This window comes from Saccopteryx bilineata, chromosome 1 (genome assembly GCF_036850765.1).
Source record: "Saccopteryx bilineata isolate mSacBil1 chromosome 1, mSacBil1_pri_phased_curated, whole genome shotgun sequence".
Classification (NCBI taxonomy): domain Eukaryota; kingdom Metazoa; phylum Chordata; class Mammalia; order Chiroptera; family Emballonuridae; genus Saccopteryx; species Saccopteryx bilineata.
In genome coordinates, this window is record NC_089490.1 from 353,306,461 (window position 1) to 353,321,677 (window position 15,217).

Sequence of the window (15,217 nt, forward strand, 5' to 3'; positions counted from 1 at the left end):
CCTCTTTTTAATGGCCAAGTAGTATTTCATTATGTAAATGTACCACAGTTTTTTAATCCACTCATTTATTTATGAGCACTTGGGCTGTTTCCAGATCTTGGCTATTAAAAATAACATTGCAATGAATATAGGGATACATATATTTTTTCTAATCAGTGTTTCAGGTTACTTAGGATATATTTTCAGAAGTGGGATCACTGAATCAAGTGGCAGTTTCATTTTAAATTTTTTGAGGAAATTCTACACTGTTTTTCACGGTGGCTGCAGGAGTCTGCATTTCCACCAGCAGTTAATGAGGGTTTCCTTTTCTCCACACCCACACCAACACTTGTTTGTTGGTTTATTGATGATAGCCATTCTGGCAAGTGTGAAGTGATAATCTAATTTTGGTTTTGATTTGCATCTCTCTGGTGATTAGTGACATTGAGAACTTTTTCATGTCTATTAGCCTTCTGTATGTCTTCTTTGGAGAAGTGTCTATTCAGATCCTTTGCCTATTTTTTAATTGGGTTATTTGTCTTCCTGGTGTTGAGTGGGGTAAGTTCTTGATATATTTTAGGAATTAACCCTTTATCAGATACATCATTGGCAAATATGTTTTCCCATTCACTGGGTTTCCTTTTTATTTTGTTGATAGCTTCTTTTGCTGTGCTAAAATAAAGCTTTTTAGTTAGATGTAGTCTCTTTGTTTATTTTTATAATTTTTTCTTTGTTTTTCTTATCCAAGGAGATATATTGGCAAACATATTGCTATAGAGATGTCAGGCATTTTACAGTCTATATTTTCTTTTAAGATTTTATGGTTTATAGTTTTGCATTTTATTTGTAAGGCCATGATCCATCTTGAGTTAATTTTTTTATAAGGTGTGAGACTTGGGTCAAGGTTTATTTTTTTATCTATGGATGCTACAATGTTCCAGTACCATTTATTGAAAATGCTTTCTTTCCTCCATTGAACTACTTCTGCTTATTTTTCAAAAATCTGTAAACATATATCTATGGGTCTATTTTTAGATTTTCTATTGTGTTTCATTGATCTATGTGTCTTTTCCTCCATAAATAGTACAGTCTTGATTACTGTAGCTTACATGATAGAGGTGTTAGCTAACACTATGGTGGTAATCACATTGAAATATATAAACGTATTAAATCCACATGTCGTACACCTTAAACTTACAGAATGTTATGTGTGAAATATATCTCACTTAAAAAAAGAAGAACTGAGGAGAAGAAAAGTCTTCTATATTTACCCATGTGTTTGCTTACAGGGCTCTTCCTTCCTTCCTTCTTATTGTTACAAATTTCTTTCATCCTTTCCTTTCAGTTTAGAATACATCCTATAGCCATTCTTTAAGAATATGTCTTCTGGTAACATATTACCTTTATTTCCCTTCATCTGAGAATAGCTAAATTTATTCCTCATTCCTGAAATATGTTTTCACTGGATATTCAATTCAGAGTTGACTGTTTTTCTTCAGTGCTTGAAAACTAATGTGTCTTTTCCAAAGTTTAAAATTTACCTCCAATTTTCAGAAATTTGTTTCTGAAATGTCTTGTGAATTTCATTGAGTGTATCTTGTTTAGAATTCTCTCAGCTTCTTGAATCTGTAGAACTGCTCACCAAATTTAGGGATTTTCAGCCATTACTTTTTTGAGTACTTTTTCAGCCCCACTATCTTGTTCCTGTCCTTACTGGATGCTGATAACTTGAATGTTAATATCTTTTGTGACAGTGTCACCCATACCCACTATTTTTTCCTCTGTTTCTTCCATTCTGATGTTGAACCCATCCATTACACATTTTTATTTCCCTATTTTGTTTTTAAGTCCTAAAATTTTCATTTGCATCTTTTTATATGTTCTGTATTTTGTGCTGGGACTTTCTATTTTTTCATTGAAGTTTATAATTCCTCTGTCTGATGTCTACTTTAAAATATCTACTCAAAATTATGATATTCTACTGACATTCTATAATTTCAGTATTGGCATCTCTTAGTTGTTTCTTATCATTCTGCTTGAGTTCTTTTGGTTCTTGGTTTTATGAGTAATTCTATTGAAACCAGAATGTATTGGTTATTCTCTTATGACAATTGGACCTTCTCTAAACCTTCTGCTTTAGCTGATTTTCTCTGCCAGATGCAGATAGATTCTAGGTTTATTATTCACCCTCCACTGGCATCCAAAGGTGGAGCTTCTCAGTACAGCTGGTCAGGGATCAGTTCCAGCTCTCTGTTGTTCTGCTAATAGATACCTGGGAAGAGTAAGAGTTTCAGTTCACTGTGTGGCCTTTACTGAGCACAATGGGTGGCCTCTTACTGCTGGATGGTAGTGAAAGTCCTGACTCTTGCCCTGGTCAGTTGGCTCAGTGGAAGAGCATTGCCCGGTGTGTGGATATCCCTGGTTTAATTCCCTGTCAAGGCACACAGGAGAAGTAACCATCTGCTTCTCCTCCCTCCCCCCCTCCTCCTTCTCTTTCTTTCTCTTCCCCTCCTGCAACCATGACTCTATTGATTCGAGCACATCAGCCAGGGCTCTGAGGATGGCTCTGCGGAGCATCTGCCTAAGGTGCTAAAAATAGCTTGATTGCAAGCATGGCTCCAGATGGGCAGAGCATCAGTCCCAGATGGGGTTTCCAGGTGGGTCCCCTTCAGGGGACATGTAGAAGTCTGTCTGTCTGTCTCTCTCTCTCTCCCCCTCCCTTCCTCTTACTTGGAAAAGAAGGAGAGAGAGAAAAAAGTCTGACTGTCCACTAGGTATCCTCTGACAAAACCTTAGCATGGAGGGAGAAGGGCATCTTATTACTGTGAGAGGTTGGTAGAAATCAAAACTCTTTACTGACACCTGGTGGCAGTGGGACATGGAGCTCACCACCGCTCAGTGGGGATGAAATTCCTAGCTCCTTACCCAGCCTGGTGAGAGTGGGAATCTAGACTCCTTATTCAGATTTTGCTAGTGTGGGTACACATAGGACCACAGTTTTGTTTTGTTTTAATTTTGTTTGGCTGAAGTAGAGCAGCTATTGCCTAAAACATTCTGTCTTCCAAGGTTGCCCCTTTCTTGGTCATTTGGCAAGAGAGAGCACAATTTACTTGGAGCTTTTTGGTTTGTATCTGTAGTTTGCAAGTCCAAATTTCTGACTTCTCCAGTATCAAGACTGGGATATAAAAAGCCAAAAGCGACCCAGGGAACTCACTACCATTTAATTCCTTGGGCCACAAGGACTGTACTAGCTAATCAGACTTCTTTCCTCCACCTTTCAGAGTCCATATATAGAGTTTTTAGTTGTGCCTATGGACAGAATCAGTAAAATCAGACATCAACTTTTATAGCAAAAATAATAACAAAATATTGTGAAATATATAGGATATTTATAAATAAAATGTATGACAATAATAGCATAACAGAGAAGAGGTAAATGAAACTTTAATATAAATGTTGCATTATACATGAAGAGTTTATTACTTCAGGGTAAATTGCTACATGTTAAAAATACATATGATGCCCTGGCCGGTTGGCTCAGCGGTAGAGCATCGGCCTAGCGTGCAGAGGACCCGGGTTCGATTCCCGGCCAGGGCACATAGGAGAAGCGCCCATTTGCTTCTCCACCCCTCCGCCGCGCTTTCCTCTCTGTCTCTCTCTTCCCCTCCCGCAGCCAAGGCTCCATTGGAGCAAAGATGGCCCGGGCGCTGGGCATGGCTCTGTGGCCTCTGCCTCAGGCGCTAGAGTGGCTCTGGTCGCAATATGGCGACGCCCAGGATGGGCAGAGCATCGCCCCCTGGGGGGCAGAGCACCGCCCCTGGTGGGCGAGCCGGGTGGATCCCGGTCGGGCGCATGCGGGAGTCTGTCTGACTGTCTCTCCCTGTTTCCAGCTTCAGAAAAATGAAAAAAAAAATACATATGGTAACCCCTAGAGAAAACACATAAACAAATAAACAAATAATTCATAGGCAAAGTTAAAATACAAAGAGAGAATAAAAAATAATCTATTCCAGGTGATGATGGCACAGTAGTTAGAGCGTCAACCTGGGATGCTGAGGACCCAGGTTCAAAACCCAAGGTTGCCAGCTTGAGCACAGGTTCATCCAGCTTGAGCTCACCTCCTTGAATGCAGGGTCACTAGCTTGAGTGTGAGATCATAGACATGACTCCCTGGTAGCTAGCTAGCTTAAGCCCAAAAGTCACTGGCTTGAAGCCCAAGGTCACTGGCTTGAGTCCAAGGTCGCTGGCTTGAGCAAGGGGTCACTGGATCACCTGGGGCCCCTGGTTAAGGCACGGATGAGAAGGCAATGAACAATTAAAGTGTTGCAATTATGAGTTGATGTTTCTCATCTCTTTCTCTTCCTGTTTATCTGCCCCTCTCTGTCTGTCTGACTCTCTCTCTCTCACTAAAAGAAGGCAGGAAATAATGGCAGAAACAAATTCAGTCATATCAAAATCAACTGTAAGTTTAGTTTAATTTTTTTTGTATCTTTTGTCTTTATTTATTTTTTATTGATTTTAATTTGTGGTGTTGACATAGTTACAAGTGTACCAGCAAATCTATCTCCCTCCCTCCCCCCATGTTCTCCTTGATACCCCCTTGGCCTCTTCCCCCCCACCGCCATCCCCCCTTCCCTCCATGATTTACTATCCTGTCCTCTATCTCTCTGTGTTATGTGTATATACTTTCACTAATCTCTTTCCTTTCTTTGATTCTCCCCTCTCATCCACTTTCCATCTGCCTGCTTTCCCTCTGGACTCTTTGATCCATTCTCTGCCTCTCTTCCATTCCTCAGTTCACATTGTTCATTAGATTTCTCATATGAGTGAGATTATATGATAATTTTCTTTCTCTGCCTGACTTATTTCGCTTAGCATAATAGACTCCAGATCCATCCATGCTGTTGCAAAGGGTAAAAATTCCTTCTTTTTCACAGCCACGTAGTATTTCATTGTGTATATGTACCACTGCTTCTTAATCCACTTCTCTCCTGATGGAAACTTGGGTTATTTCTGGATCTTAGCTATTGTAAACAATGCTGCAATAAACATGGGGGTGCATTTCTTCTTTTGAATCAGTGATTTGTTATTCTTAGGATATATTTCTAAAAGTGGGATAGCTGCATCAAAGGGCAGTTCCATTTTTAATTTTTTGAGGAATCTCCATACTGTTTTCTATAATGGCTGCACCAGTCTGCATTCCCATCAGCAGTGCAGGAGGGTTCCCTTTGCTCCACACCCTTGCCAGCACTTATTATGTGTTGTTTTGTTAATGAGTGCCATTCTGACAGGTGTGAGGTGGAATTTCATTGTGGTTTTAATTTGCATTCCTCTAATGATTAGTGATGTTGAACATTTTTTCATATGTCTATTGGCCATCTGTATGTCCTCTTAGGAGAAGTGTCTATTCAGTTCTTTTGCCCAATTTTTTATTGGATTGTTTACTTTCCTGGTGTTCAGTTTTACAAGTTCTTTAAAGATTTTGGTTTATAATCCCTTCTCGGACATATTGGCGAATATGTTCTCCCATTGTATGGGTTGTCTTTTTCTTTTGTTCATGGTGTCTTTTGCTGTGAAAAAGCTTTTTAGTTTGATATAGTCCCATATGTTCATCCTCTACTTTATTTCACTTGCACATGGAGGTAAATCAGCAAATATATTGCTGCAAGAGATGTCAGAGAGCTTACTGCCTATGTTTTCTTCCAAGATGATCATGGTTTCATGACTTATTTAAGTTTTTTATCCATTTTGAGTTTATTTTTGTGAATGGTGTAAGTTAGTGGTCTAGTTCCTTTTTTTTTTTTTTTTTTTTTTTTTTTTTTTTGCATGTACTTGTTCAGTTTTTCCAGCACCATTTGTTAAAGAAACCGTCTTTACTCCATTGTATGCTCTTACCTCCTTTGTCAAATATTAATTGCCCATATAGGTGTAGGCTAATTTCTGGGTTCTCTATTTTGTTCCATTGATCTGTATGCCTGTTCTTATGCCAGTACCAAGCTGTTTTGAGTACAATGGCTTTGTAGTATAACTTGATATCAAGAAGTATGATACCCACTGCTTTATTTTTATTTTTCAAGATTTCTGAGGCTATTTGTGTTCTTTTTTCGTTTCGTATAAATTTTTGGAATATTTTTTCTATATCTTTAAAGTATGACATTGGTATTTTAATAAGAATTGGATTGAATTTATAGATTGCTTTGGGTAGTGTGGACATTTTAATTATGTTTATTCTTCCTATCCATGCACCCGGTATTTGCTTCAACTTGTTTGTATGTTCCTTGATTTCTTTTATCAATGTTTTATAATTTTTCAAGTACAAGTCTTTAACCTCTTTGGTTAAATTTACTCCTCGGTTCTTTATATTTTTGTTGCAATAGTGAAGGGGATTGTTTCTTTAATTTCTCTTTCAGATAGTTCATTGTTGGTGTATATAAATGCCACTAATTTCTGAATATTGATTTTATATCCTGCCACCTTGCTGAATTTATTTATCAAGTTCAGTAGTTTTTTGACTGAGACTTTAGGGTTTTCTATGTACAGTATCATGTCATCAGCAAATAATGATAGTTTTATTTCTTCTTTTCCAATTTGAATGCCTTTTATTTCTTCATGTGTGAATGCTATAACGAGGACTTCCAGAACTATGTTGAATAAGAGTGGTGAAAGGGGGCACCCCTGCCTTGATCCTGATTTTAAGGGAATTGCTTTTAATTTTTGCCCATTGAGTATGATGTTGGTTGTGGGTTTGTCATAGATGGCCTTTATCATGCTGAGGTATGTTCCCTGTATTCTCACTTCGCTGAGAGTTTTGATCATAAATGGGTGCTTAATTTTATCAAATGATTTCTCTGCATCTATTGATATTATTGTGTGGGTTTTGTCCTTCCTTTGGTTTATGTGATAAATCACATTGGTTGATTTGCGAATATTGACCCAGCCTTGCCTTCAGAATAAATCCCACTTGATCATGATGTGTGATTTTTTTTCATGTATTGCTGGATCCAATTTGCCAATATTTTGTTGAGAATTTTAGCATCTAAGTTTATCAGGGATATTGGCCTATAGTTTTTTCTTCATAGTATCTTTGCCTGGTTTTGGAGTGAGGATTATGTTTGCCTCATAAAAGGAGTTTGGGAGTTTTCCCTCCTCTTGAATTTTTTGAAATAGCTTGAGAAGGATAGGAGTTAGTTCTTCTTTGAATATTTGGTAAAATTAGCCTGTGAAGCCATCGGCCCAAGCCTTTTGTTTGTTGGGAGTTTTCTGATAACAGTTTCAATCTCATTTATTGTAATCAGTCTGTTTAGGTTTTCTGATTCTTCTAGATTAATTTTTGAATGATTATATGTTTCAAGGAATTCATCCATTTCATCTAGGTTGTCCATTTGTTTGGCATACAGTTCTTCATAATATTTTCTTACAATTCTTTGAATTTCTGCTGTGTCAGTTGTTACTTCTCCACTCTCATTTCTTTTTTTTTATTTGAGCCTTCTCTTTTTTTCATGGTAAGTCTGGTGAAAGGTTCATCAATTTTATTTACCTTTTCAAAGAAACACCTTTTGGTTTCATTGATCTTCAGTATTGGTTTGTTTTTTGTTTTGTTGTTTGTTTGCATCTATGTCATTTATTTCCACTCTGATCTTTATTATTTCCTTCCTTCTTCCTCTGTGTTTTACTTGCTGTTCTGTTTCTATTTCTTTTAGGTTCAGGGTTAAGTTGTTCATTTGAACTTTTTCTTGCTTCTTAAGGTATGCCTCTAATGCTATGAACTTCCTTCCCTCTCAGGACTGCTTTTGCTATATCCCATAAATTTTGAGTTGTTGTATGTTCTTTTTCATTTGTTTCAGGGAAGTTTTTTATTTTATCCTTGATCTCATTGTTAACCCATTCATTATTTAATAGCATGCTCTTTAATCTCCAAGTGTTTCAATATTTTTTAATTTTTCTATTATAGTTGATTTCTAGTTTCATGCTGTTGTGATCAGAGAAGATGCTTGATATGATTTTAATCTTCTTAAATTTATTGAGACTTATTTTGTGTCTTAACATGTGGTCTATCCTAGAGAATGTACTGTGAGAACTTGAAAAGAATGTATATTCTGCTGCTTTGGGGTGAAAGGTTCTGAAGATATCTATTAAATCTAGTTTATGTATTGTGCCCTTTAAAACCACTGCTTCTTTGTTAATTTTCTGTCTGGAGGTTCTATCCATTGATGTTAGTGGGGTATTAAAATCTTCTACTATTATAGTATTGCTGTTGATCTCATCCTTTTTGTCCATCAAAATCTGTTTTAGATATTTAGGTGCTCCTATATTAGGTGCATATATACTTATAATAGTTCTATCTTTTGTTGTAATGCTCCTTTTATAATTATGAAGTGACCTTCTTTATCTCTTACCATGGCCTTTGTTTTAAAGTTTATTTTGTCTGATATTAGTATTGCTACCCCAGCTTTTTTTCCCTTTCCATTTGTGTAAAATATTTTTTCCATCCCTTTACTCTCAGTCTATGTGTATCTTTTGTTCTGAGGTGGATCTTGTTTTATTATCCATTCAGCTACCCTATGTCTTTTGATTGGAGCATTTAATCCATTTACATTTAAGGTTATAATTGATATGTAATTGTTTATTGCCATTTTATTTTTTAAATCTACAATCCTCTTTTTCTCTATTTATTTTTTCTCTGCTCTTTTTACATCAGCTCCTTAATATTTCTTACAATATTGGTTTAGTTGTGATGAATTTCTTGATTTTTTTTTCCTTTTTGGGTTTTTTTTTTGGTTTGTTTTTTTGTGTTTTTTTTTGTTTTTTTGGTCTAGGAAGCTTTTTATTTCTCCTTCAATTTTAAACTATAATCTTTCTGGAGTAAGAATTCTTGGTCATAGGCTTTCGTTTTGCATTACTTTGAATATTTCTTGCCATTCCCTTCTGGCCTCGAGTGTTTCTGTTGAAAAGTCAGATGTCATCCTTATGGGGGCTCTTCTATAGGTAATTGACTTCTTTTCCCTTGCTACTTTTAGTATTTTTTCTTTATCTCAACTTTGGTTTTTTAACTATGATGTGTCTTGATGTAGGCCTCATTGGGTTCCTCTTTACCAGGACTCTGTGCTTCTTAAACTGTGTGACTTTTTCCTTCATCACTTTAGGAAAGTTTTCAACTGATTTCTTCAAACAGGTTCTGTTTTCCTTGTTCTTTCTCTTCTTCTTCAAGAACCCCTATGATGTGAATATTATTTCTCTTCATATTTCAGTTTTTTTATAGTTTTCTCAGACTTTTTGAGCCTCTTTTCTTTTTGTTGCTCTGTTTTTATTTATCTTGTCCTCTAATTTGCTGATTCGATCCTTTGCTTTATCTAGCCTGCTATTGATTCCTTCTAGTGTAGTTCATTTCTGATATTGCAATTTTCATTTTTTATTGATTCTTTTTTATTATTTCAATGTCCTTTTTGATGCGTGCTATATCTTTATTTATGTGCTCATTATGTCCGTCCATTGTAGCTCTAAGATCCTAACAATCATTATTTTAAAATCATTATTTTAAACTCTGCATCGGGTAATTTGGTAAATCTCATTTAGTTCTTTTTCTGGCAATTTCTCTTATTGATTCATTTGGATTGTCTTTCTCTGTCTTCTCATTTTTTCTGTGTGCTGATTGCAAGCTTGTTGGGTTAGAGCAGCTGAAGTTTGTACAGTGTATGCAGCCCCTCCTCTAGGGCTTAATCCCTCAGTCTCTGCTGGTTGCTCAGATTTAAATTTTCCCTAACAAGGTGAGCCACATAAAAGTCTTAATTTCCCTACTGTTTTTTTAGTGAGTCTAGCAGGGAACTTCTGTAATTAGGATGGGGGTAGTGGGCATATATTGCTCTTTGGCCCCAGTTGAAACTTTATCTAGAACTTTTTTTTCTGTATCATAAGTCCACAGAAATGCAGTGGGTGTGACATCTGAGAACCCGAGGTGTGGTCTGCCCAGCTACTGTCCTGGGGCAGGACATGTTCTCCATATCTGAAGAGGAGGTGTAGCTCAGGTCTCCCTGGAAACCTGAGTCAGTGCTCCTTCCCTTTACTTCCTCCTTTCTTAATGGCCTTTAGTGCTGATGAAAGCTGGAAAGATTTCTGGAGGTGGGTTAGTTTGGCCTTATGCTAGGCTCATGTTGGACAGAGGGAGTGCCCCTCCCCCTGCATATGGCCACCTCAGTATTGGAGAATGACTCAGCACAGGTATTCTTCTCTCCATCACCATTTGTGTTCCTGTGCCTGGATCCCCCCCCCCCCACTCTCCTCACTCAACACCAGTCTTCTCAGTTCTCCTCACCCCCAGAGCTCCAGGTTAGTGGCTATAAGTGAGATTTTCTGTGCTGGCCCTTTATGGATACATCTTCTTCTTTGCAATCTGTTTCCCATAGACAGAAATCCTGCTCTTTTCCTCACTCAATGCTGTCAGGTTGTCTCTTCTAGTTTCTGGGTCTCTAGACTGTGGCTCCAGTCCTGGGGCTGAAGACCCCCACCTTTCAGGGTCTCTCTCCCCACAGTGAGAGTCCTTCTGGAATCTCAGCCACCCCTTGCTCCTGGGAGGGGGGGGAGCCCCCACCAAGTCCCCATATGTCCTACCAGTCTCGGTGTGGTTTCTTCTGTGCTCCTTGGTTTTCAAGTCTTGTTCTTCTAGTCCAAAGTTGTTTCTTCACAATGATTCTTTAATTAATTTGTAATCCAGTTTGATCCTGGGAGGTGGCAGTTTGTATGTTTGTGTACTTCACTGCCATCTTAAAATCCATGTTTAGTTTAGTTTAATAAAGGTTAATTTTTATACTGGCAAATTTCACAATAAGCAATTATTTTAATGTAATTAATAATCACTATATAATAATCTTCATGTTTATAAAATTTCTCTATGGATTACAAATAATATATGTAAAAATATTATATTATGATGCCTGTCTTGATAAAATATTTATAGATTAAAGCTGGGAACAAAATATCACTAATATTTGCACTAAATATTTAATAAGAATAAACTAAATAGTCATATTAAGAGATTGTCACTCTGGATTAAAAAGCATGACTGTAAAGCCAGTGGCCAAGGCCACCATCACAGCAGCCTGGCCCATGCAGGTTCACATTGGATTTGGACAGTTGGTTAAAAAATAATGGAGCCAAAAACTGATGGACCATCATCTTTAATCCTAGCTTGCACCCGGTGGGCAAGTAAAAACACACACTGGGCTCCAAAACCCACTCACATTCAGTGCTCACAAAGCTACTGACTTATCCGAGTTTCCTAGAATCAAAGGTTTCTAGCTCACCAGACTTTATTCACCTCTGTTCCCCATCTCCTTCCTTCTCCTTGCACAAACTCTGCACAAACTGGCTTCTCACTCAGCACTCCACCATCTTGGCTGCTTCTCCTGGCCTCCTCCATGTGGCCTTTCTCTGCTCTCTGCTCTCTAATGCTAATCTCATTAACCAAGAGAGCAAGCTCCCATTCTGCCCCCATTTTATAGTGTAGAAATCAAAACCTTTAATCCAATATACAAAATAAGAAAGTCTCTAATACAGTCACTTATCTGGGACATGATGGGATTGTACCACCCCACATCAAAAAGGGTGGGAAAGGCTTAGTCCCAAAACCAAGCCCCAGGCTACAAGGATCCTGCCTGCCCACAGCTCCACCCCCAACACACATTACTATCACCTGGATGACAGGCTTCCATGTGGGCAACGCCATCTTTAACAAAGTGAGCATAATATATTTTATCTGCCCAACATTACTAAAGAAAGCAATTTTTTAATTCTAAGATCACTTCATCACATTAACACATTAACTCTAAATTTGAATGTTTTTTAAAACAGAGCTTTGAAATGCATAAACCTAAAATATAGACAATTACAGCTTTCATCAATCCTTTCTCAGTCATTGACATAATGACCAGACAAAAATGCAGTAAGGATATAAGAGGTTTGAGCATTCTGGGCAGCTTTTCTGGCCAATGTACAAATAAGTGAATATACTAAAATTAAAAATCTCTATGAATATTATTTGACTAGCCAAATTTAGCATTTTTTTGTTATATTTATATTATTTTCCTTTTGTTTAAGAATGGAATTATAGAGGCCCTGTATAGGAACATAGAATAGAAACAGAGTTCAATGCCTTGAGGCAAAAGCCACAGTGACTCTCCTGACAAAAGTATTGAATGTAGTACTATGCTGAAGGCAACACACCAAGGATAAAATTAGCAATTCTAATTAATTAATTAGGTGGGGACATTTGAGCTACTCTTTGCTCTTTTATTTGCTCTAAAGAGCTTCCCCTTCCTGACTTCCTCATTCTTGTCCCTGCTTCTATTTTTTTGTGTCAATAAGTATCCATATGGACTGGGAGTCTGGGCCATTTTAGTGAAACCTGTATAGTGGATTGTGAGATAGTCTCCCCTAGGTCCCTCAGGGCACAGCACGCCATGTGGTCTTCCAGTAGTCATTGTCTCTATACTTGGAATTGCTGAGTTCTCAACCGGCAAGTATTTTTATCTTGATAAGCATCATTGTGTAAAACTACTCATTTGCCATTAATAATCCATAGAATAAATTTTGTAGACATAAAGATTACTATTTAATGATTCTGTAATTACATTAAATTTATTGTAGAATTTTGTCAGTATAAAAATCAATAATTGTTATAATTAGTGACTTTTTCACATACATATTATTTTAAATGCTAAAAATTAAAAAAATAAATACAGGCCCTGGCTGATTGGCTTAGTGGATAGAACACTGGCCTGACATGCAGATGTCCTGGCTTCAATCCTCGGACAGGGCACACATGAGAAGCAACTGTCTGCTTCTCTTCCCCTCCCTCTCCCCCTTCTCTCTCTCTTCCCCTCTCATAGCCAGTGTCTCAATTTGTCCAAGCATTGGCTCTAGATAGGTGGATCTCAGTCGGACACATGCAAAAGTCTGTCTCTTTCTCCTCTCACTTAAATAATAAATAAATAAATAAAATACTAAGATCTATTTATTTCCAAATGCTAGAAGTAAATTTTATAAAAATATCAGTTGTTGGGCAGATAAAATATATTATGCTCACTTTGTTAAAGATGGCACTGCCCACATGAAACCCCATCGCCCAGGTGATATTAATGTATGTTGGGGGTGGGCTGTGGGCAGACAAGATCCTTGTAGCCTGGGGCTTGGTTTTAGAACTAAGCCTTTCCCACCCTTTTTGATGTGGGGTGGTACAATCCTATTATGCCTCAAATAAGTGACTTTGTATTAGAGACTTCCCTATTTTGTATATTGGATTAAAGGTTTGGGTTTCTACACTTTAAAATGGGGGCAGAACAGGAGCTTGCTCTCTTGGTTCCTGAGATTATCATTAAAGAAGAGAGCAGAGAGGAGAGCAGAGTAAGGCCATGTGGAGGAGGCCAGGAGAAGCAGCCAAGATGGTGGAGTGCTAAGTGAAAAGCCAGTTTGTACAGAGTTTGTGCAGGGAGAAGGAAGGAGATGGGGAACAGAGGTGAATAAAGTCTGGTGAGCTAGAAACCTTTGATTCTAGGAAACTCAGATAAGTCAGTAGCTTTGTGAGCACTGAATGTGAGTGGGTTTTGGAGCCCAGTGTGTGTTTTTACTTGCCCGCCAAGTGCAAGCTAGGATTAAAGATGATGGCTCGCCAGTTTTTGGCTCCATTGTTTCTTTACCGACTGTCTGAATCCAATGTGAACCTGCACAGGCCAGGCTGCTGTGATAGTGGCCATGGCTTCTGGCTTTACATCAGTGTTTTAGGAAAACAATTTTTTACAGAAAATGATAAAAGAAAATTTAATTCTTAAATATACTTTTGAAACAAAAAGTGAAATTAAAAAAAAAGAGAAAAAAATAATATTTGAGAGGCTTTGCAGATGGTGCCCCCCCCAGAGTGGCCTATGCCCAGCCATGGTCAGCTCCACCATGTCCTTTGACATGGCCATTTACTACTAGCGCTTGGACTGTGGGTTTCCTTCCAGTTGATTGTGAATTTCCAAAGATAGCTGAAAACTCTCATGCTCTGAGTACTGGAGAAAAAGGGAATAATTACAGAGGTTGCTGCTTTCACAGAATTATTCCGGATTTATGTGCCAATGTGATGACTTCACATGTCATAAAAAGCACAGGTGGCAAGTCCATATATAAAGAGAAATATGCTGATAAGAATTTCAACCTGACGCATATGGGTTCCAGCATCTTGTCCCTGGCAAATAACGGACCCAACACAAATGGTTCCTAGTTTTTCATCAGCACCTCCAAGACTGAATGATTGGATGGCAAACATGTGGTTTTTTGGCCAGGTGAAAGATGGTAGCCAAGGAGTGCTTTGGGTCCAGGAATGGCAAGACAAGCTAAAAGATCACCTTTGCTGCCTGTGGACAACTCCAATAAATTTAACTTGTGTTTTATCTAATACACCAAACCCTTTCTTCTGTAGCTCAGGGGAGCCCCCCTTCACCCCCATCTGCTTGAAATGTTCTGTAATCTCTGTGTTCTCACCATAGTTCATTGGGTTCCATATTTTCTTTACCCCTTCCAAGTCTAGCCAGATTGTAGAATTAAGTTTATGATTATGAAATAAAAACTAAAGAACAACCACAAAAAAGATATCACAGCTACTAGCTTCAAGAGAATGTAAAACACATACATCGTTGATGTAACAGCATTATCTACCTCTCTTTAAAACCGTAACTGATGAATTTCAATAACAGAAAATATGACAAGTGAAACAACTTCAAGAATCTGTTACAAAATATCATTTCCCATTTAGTTGGCTGTCTATTTTGTTGTCAGTTTCTTTTGCTGAGCAAAAACTTCTTAGTCTGATGTAGTCCCATTCATTTATCTTTGCCTTCACTTCTCTTGCCTTTGGAGTCAAATTCATAAAGTGCTCTTTAAAACCCAGGTCCATGAGTTTAGTACCTATGTCTTCTTCTATGTACTTTATTGTTGCAGGTCTTATATTTAGGTCTTTGATACATTTTGAATTAATTTAGTACAAAGGGACAGACTGTAGTCGAGTTTCATTCTTTTGCAAGTGGCTTTCCAGTTTTCCCAGCACCATTTGTTGAAGAGGCTTTCTTTTCTCCATTGTGTGTTGTTGGTCCCTTTATTGAAAATTATTTGACCATATATATGTGGTTTTATTTCTGGACTTTCTATTCTGTTCCATTGGTCTGAGTGTCTATTTTTCTGCCAATACCATGCTGTTTTGATTATTGTG

At 37.7% G+C, this 15,217-nt stretch overlaps 1 pseudogene; it reads left to right on the forward strand.

Annotated features, from left to right (window-relative positions):
* The first annotated feature begins 14,079 nt into the window (after window positions 1-14,079).
* On the forward strand, window positions 14,080-14,385 carry LOC136320656 (peptidyl-prolyl cis-trans isomerase A pseudogene; annotated as a pseudogene).
* The last annotated feature ends 832 nt before the right edge of the window (window positions 14,386-15,217 follow it).